Source organism: Piliocolobus tephrosceles, chromosome 1, assembly GCF_002776525.5.
Source record: "Piliocolobus tephrosceles isolate RC106 chromosome 1, ASM277652v3, whole genome shotgun sequence".
NCBI lineage: Eukaryota > Metazoa > Chordata > Mammalia > Primates > Cercopithecidae > Piliocolobus > Piliocolobus tephrosceles.
This window is the reverse complement of record NC_045434.1, coordinates 82,173,728-82,179,592: the sequence shown is the minus strand read 5'-3', so window position 1 is coordinate 82,179,592 and position 5,865 is coordinate 82,173,728. Positions and strand designations below refer to the sequence as shown.

Below are 5,865 nucleotides of genomic sequence, written 5' to 3'. Positions count from 1 at the left end.
CAGGCAACCTACAGAATGGGAGAAAATTTTTGCAATCTACTCATCTGTCAAAGGGCTAATAGCCAGAACCTACAAAGAACTCAAACAAATTTACAAGAAAAAAAACAAACAACCACATCAAAGAATGGGCAAAGGATATGAACAGACATTTCTCAAAAGAAGACATTCATACAGCAAACAGATACATGAAAAAATGCTCATCATCACTGGCCCTCAGAGAAATGCAAATCAAAACCACAATGAGATACTGAGATACCATCTCACACCAGTTAGAATGACAATCATTAAAAAGTCAGGAAACAACAGGCGCTGGAGAGGATGTGGAGAAATAGCAACACTTTTACACTGTTGGTGGGATTGTAAACTAGTTCAACCATTATGGAAAACAGTATGGCGATTCCTCAAGGATCTAGATCTAGATGTACCATATGACCCAGCCATCCCATTACTGGGTATATACCTAAAGGATCATAAATCATGCTGCTATAAAGACACATGCACACGTATGTTTATTGCGGCACTATTCGCAATAGCAAAGACTTGAAATCAACCCAAATGTCCGTCTGTGACAGACTGGATTAAGAAAATGTGGCACATATACAGCATGGAATACTATGCAGACATAAAAAAGGATGAGTTTGCGTCCTTTGTAGGGGCATGGATGCAGCTGGAAACCATCATTCTTAGCAAACTATCACAAGAACAGAAAACCAAACACCACATGTTCTCACTCATAGGTGGGAACTGAACAATGAGATCACTTGGACTCGGGAAGGGGAACATCACACACCGGGGCCTATCATAAGGAGGGGGGAGGAGGGAGGGATTGCATTGGGAGTTATACCTGATAGAAATGATGAATTGATGGGTGCTGACGAGTTGATGGATGCAGCACACCAACATGGCACAAATATACATATGTAAGAAACCTGCACGTTATGCACATGTACCCTAGAACTTAAAGTATATATAAAAAAAAAAGAGTACCTCTGAGACAGGGCAGAGGACCGGATGGGGTACTCAGGATTGTGGGCACTGGGACCTGATACCTCGGAGCACTCCCTGCCCTGAGGGGGCCCGACGTGGTGGAAGCTGGGCAGCTCCGGATCCAGTGGAAGGCCTTGGGCGAGCTGCTTGGGGGGTGTCAATTCGACCCCAGCGGCTCTGGGCTGGCAGTGTGGGCTGGAAGCTGGCGGGCATGGCTGGGCCGGGCTCTTGGGGCAGTTTGGTGCCTCTGCCATCATCTATGGCCATACCAACTTGACCACGCCTGATCTCATCTGATTTCAGAGTCTCGCTTTGTCACCCGGGCTGGAGAGCAGTGGGTCATGTCAGCTCACTGCAAGCTCCGCCACCCAGGTTCACGCCATTCTCCTGCCCCACCTACACCCCCATTGCAAGTGGGGACCTCCCTCTGAGGTTTCGCCACCAAAGCACCACCGGGAAGCAGCATCCCATCGCTTCCCCCTAGCTGTCGCCCAGCCAGGAACCCGTCTCCAGCCCAGGAGGGCAGGGGGCCAGACCCCAAAGGTGCAGGTGTGGGTTTCCTGCCGTTCTTGGTGCCTACTCCCTTCCGCAATGCCCAGGCGATTCAATCCACTCATCAGGCACCGCCGGAACCTTCCAAACTGGGGAAAGGGAAGGGCAGGGGCAGCCAGTGCCACACACCCAGGGGGCCAGACCTCAAAGGCACAGGTGCAGGTTTCCTGCAGTTCTCGGGGCCTACTCCCTTCTGGAACACCCAGGTGATTCAATCTACTCATCAGGCACCGCTGGAACCTTCCAAACCGGGAGAAGAGAAGGGCAGGGGCAGCCAGTGCCACACACGCCAGCCAAGACCTCTGCTCCAAAATGCAGGGCCTGCTTTATCAAGGGGGAAGGATGTTGCTATGCCAACAACCAGGAAAACAGTCCCTGTGCACCTAGAATCCCATTGCCTCCAACCTCGTGTAAACTAAAGTCCTGAGGACTCACCGGAGACCCAGGCCTTGGGCCCTGTGGGCACGCCCTATGCCACGACTCCCGCCAAGCAGGCAGGCACCCTCTATAAATCAAGGAGACCACTGCACCGCATCAAGAGCACATGGAGATTCCAAAAAAGGAAGGAGCCTATGAAACCCTACTCCAAAGCAAACAGTTAATCCAAGACAAAACCCGTCTCAGTGCTCCATTGTTCCTCTCACATGGACAGTCTGGCCACCCTGTTCTGGCCCAGCCCAAGCCACCTGCACCCTATCCCAGCCTGCTCAAAAGGGCCCTGCCTACCGGAGCGGGGCGCTCCCTCTCCAAAGCTCTATTGCTCTTGCTCTCTAGCTCCACGTCCCTCTCTCTTCTGGGTTTGCCCCTGCACCTTGCACTACTTCTGTAGCCTTCCCTCTGTCTCTCTCTCTTTCTCTGCCTCTCTGTCTGTCTCTTTCCCTTTCCCCCTCCCCAGTCTCTCTTGGTTGCTGTCTCTCTCCCTCTCTCGGTTTCAATCTCTCCATCCATCTGTTCTTTGCTCTCCTTCAAGCTGTTTGTGTGGGTGTGCATGTGTGTGTATGTGTGTGTGTGTATCTGTGCATGCGCTTGTGTGGGTTCCCATGTGCAAGCTCCTGGGTGTGTCTGTGTGTGGGGCAGTGGATTTGCTCCTGGTGTTGGTGGGGTGTGTCTGGGTTTTTCTGAGTCCCTCTTGCTGGGGATCAGGCTGCCGGCTCTAGTGCAAGCTCTGGGCAAAGCAGGGCCATCTCCCAACCCCCAATCCCCCATGCCCTCTTGCCCACTGGCTGGGTCTTGGTCGGGACAAGCCACTGTGGTGGGGGCGTTGTGAGAAAAGGGCCAGGCACAGCTGGTCTGGCTGTTCCCCCTTTGCCAGCTCAGATGGCTCTGGGTGGGTGGGGAAAGAGGGGGCCTCAAAGGAGCTCCTGAGCAGCCAGTGATCCAAAAGAATACCTCTGTGACAGGGCGGAGGACCCGACGGGTTCCCAGGATCGTGGGCCTTGGGCCCTGATGCCTTGGAGCACTCAATCTTCCAAGCTGGCCTGACATGGCAGAAGCTCGGCAGTTCGTGAACGGGGGAAGGCCGAGAGTGAGCGGCCCGGGGGTCCTGAACCGAGCCCGGCAGCCCCAGGCTGGTGGTGCTGGCTGGAAGCCAACGATCATGGCTGGGCCGGGCTCTTGGGGCATCCAGGCACCTCTGCCCACATCTGCGGCCATACTATTCTGAACGTGCCCAATCTCGTCTGATCTTGGAAGCTAAGCAGGGTTGGGCCTGGTTAGTACTTTGATGGGAGACTGCCTGGGAATACCGGGTGCTGTAGGCTTTTTTGCTCTTTCTTGTCTTTCTTTCTTTTCTACCTCCCTTTCTTCCCTTCTCTCTCTCTCTCTTCTTTTTTGCTTTCTTTCTTTCCTTCTTTCTTTCTCTTTCTCTTTCTTTCTTTCCTTCTTTCTTTTCTCTATCTTTTCTTTCTTACTTTCTCTCTTTCTTTACTTCTTTCTTTCTTTCCCTCCCTCCCTCCCTCCCTCCCTCCCCCCCTCTTTCTCTCTTTCTTTCCTTCTTTCTTTCTTTCCCTCCCTCCCTCCCTCCCTCCCTCCCTCCCTCCCTCCCTCCCTTCCTTCCTTCCTTCCTTCCTTCCTTCCTTCCTTCCTTCCTTCCTCTCTCTCTTTCTCTCTCTCTCTCTCTCTTCCAAACAGAGTCTCCCTCTGTCACCCAGGCTGGAGTGTAGTGGCATGATCTCAAGTCGCTGCAAGCTCTGCCTCCCAGGTTCACGCCATTCTCCTGCCTCAGCCTCCCAAGCAGCAGGGACTACAGGGGCATGCCCCCATGCTGGGCTCATGTTTTGTAGTATTAGTGGAGACGGAGTTTCACTGTGTTAGCCAGGTTGGTCTGGATCTCCTGACCTCGTGATCCACCCTCCTCGGAATCCCAAGGTACTGTGGTTACAGGCGTGATCCAACGCGCCCGGCCTGCTGTAGTGTTTTGTGGCTTCCCACCTCCCTCCCTTCCCCCTACTATTGCCTTGCTTCCCAACCTCCCCTGATTCTGCTCCCACTTTATCGCCTGCCTACAACCCCGCTGCAGTCGGGAACCTCCTCCTGGGGGCCCGTCACCAGAGCACCACTGGACAGCAGCATCCCACTGCTTCCGCCTCGCCCCCGACCCACCAGGAGCCTGGCTCCAGTCCGGGAGGGCAGGGGACCGGACCCCAAAGGCACAGGCGCTGGTTCCCTGCAGTTTGCAGTGCTTCCCACACCTGAAACGCCCAGGCAATTCAATCCGCTTATCGTTCGCCACCTTCCAAACTGGGGGAAGGGGCAGGCATGGGCAGTGGGTGCCTGACACGCCAGTCAAGACCTCCGCTCCAGAACGCAGGGGTTGCTTTATTCGGGGGAGGGACATTGCTTTGCCAGCCACCAGGAATAGTCTCTGTGCACCTGGATTCCCATTGCCACCATCTTCGTGTATCTCCAGTCCTGAGGACAATACACAGACCCAGGTCTTGGGCCCTGTGGGCACGCCCATTGCCACAACTCCCGCCAAATGGGTGGGCACACTCTGCCAATCAAGGGGTGCACCGAACCACACCAAGAGCAGATGGAGGTGACAAGAAAGGAAGGAGCCTACGAAACCAACCTCCAAAGCAAGCAATTAATCCAAGTCAAAACCCGTCTCAGCGCTCCATTGCTCCTCTTGCATGGACGGCCTGGTTACCCTGTTCTGGCCCACCTCATGCCCCCTCCACCCTATCCCAGCCTGCTCAAAAGGGCCCTGCCTATCGGAGCAGGGCACTCCCTCTCCATGGTTCTATCCATCTCACTCTATATCTCCCTCCCCTTCTATCTTCTGGGTTTCCCCTGCACCTCCCGCTATTTCTGTTGCCTTCCCTCTGTCTCTCTGTCTCTCTCTTTCTCTGTCCCTTTCTCTTTCTCTGAATCTCAGTCTGTCTCTTTCCCTCTCCCCTTTCCCTGTCTGTCTCGTTGGATGTCTCTCTCCCACCATCAATTTCAATCTCTCCATCTACCTTGTCCTTGTTCTCCTTCAAGCCGTTTGTGTGGGTGTGCATGTGTGTGTGTGTCTGTGTGTGTGCGCATGCCCATGTGTGGGTTCCAATATGCCAGCATCTGGGTGTGTCTGTGTGTGGGGCTGTGGATTTGCTCCTGGTGGTGGTGGGGTGTGTCTGGGTTTCTCTCAGCACCTCTCGCTGGGGATCAGGCTACTGGATCTAGTGCCAGCCCAGGGCAAAGCAGAGCCATTCCCTAACATCCAACGCCCCACACCCTCTTGCCGACAGGCCAGGACGCGGTCGGGACAAGCGACTGTGGTAAGGTCGTTCTGAGAAAAAGGCCATGCTCGGGTGGGCTAGCTGTTCAACCTTGGCCAGCCCTAAGGGCTCTGTGTGGGTGGGGCAAGAGGGGGCCTCTCAAGAGCTCCTGAGCGGCCAGGGATCCAAAAGAATACCTCCATGACAGGGTGGAGTACTGGACGGTGTCCCATGATCGTGGGCCTCAGGCTCTGATGCCTCTGAGCACTCCCTCTTGTGAGCAGGCCCGACGTGGCAGAAGCCTGGGAGCTCCGGAGCTGGGGGAAAGCCGAGGGTGAACGACTCGGGGGTCCTGATCCCAGCTCTGCAGCACTGGACTAGCCAGGTGCCTCTGCCGGCATCTTCAGTCATACCACCCTGAACGCGCTTGATCTCGTCTGATCTCGGAAGCTTAGCAAGGTCAGGCCCATTTAGTACTTGGATGGGATACCGCCTGGAAATACTAGGCGCTGTAGGCTTCTTTGCTTTCTTTCATGTCTTTCTTTCTTTTCTACCTTCATTTCTTCCCTTCTGTCTCTCTCTTCTTTCTTTCTTTTCTTCTTTCCTTCCTTCCTTCTTTCTTTTCTTT

At 54.4% G+C, this 5,865-nt stretch overlaps 1 protein-coding gene and 2 pseudogenes across 1 annotated transcript in view; 2 read left to right on the top strand and 1 right to left on the bottom strand.

Annotated features, from left to right (window-relative positions):
* Window positions 1-5,865, bottom strand: part of DNAH14 (dynein axonemal heavy chain 14) — a 628,991-nt gene that overhangs the window by 140,459 nt on the left and 482,667 nt on the right. The window lies entirely within an intron of this gene.
* On the top strand, window positions 3,181-3,299 carry LOC111533374 (annotated as a pseudogene).
* LOC111533376 lies at window positions 5,637-5,755 on the top strand (annotated as a pseudogene).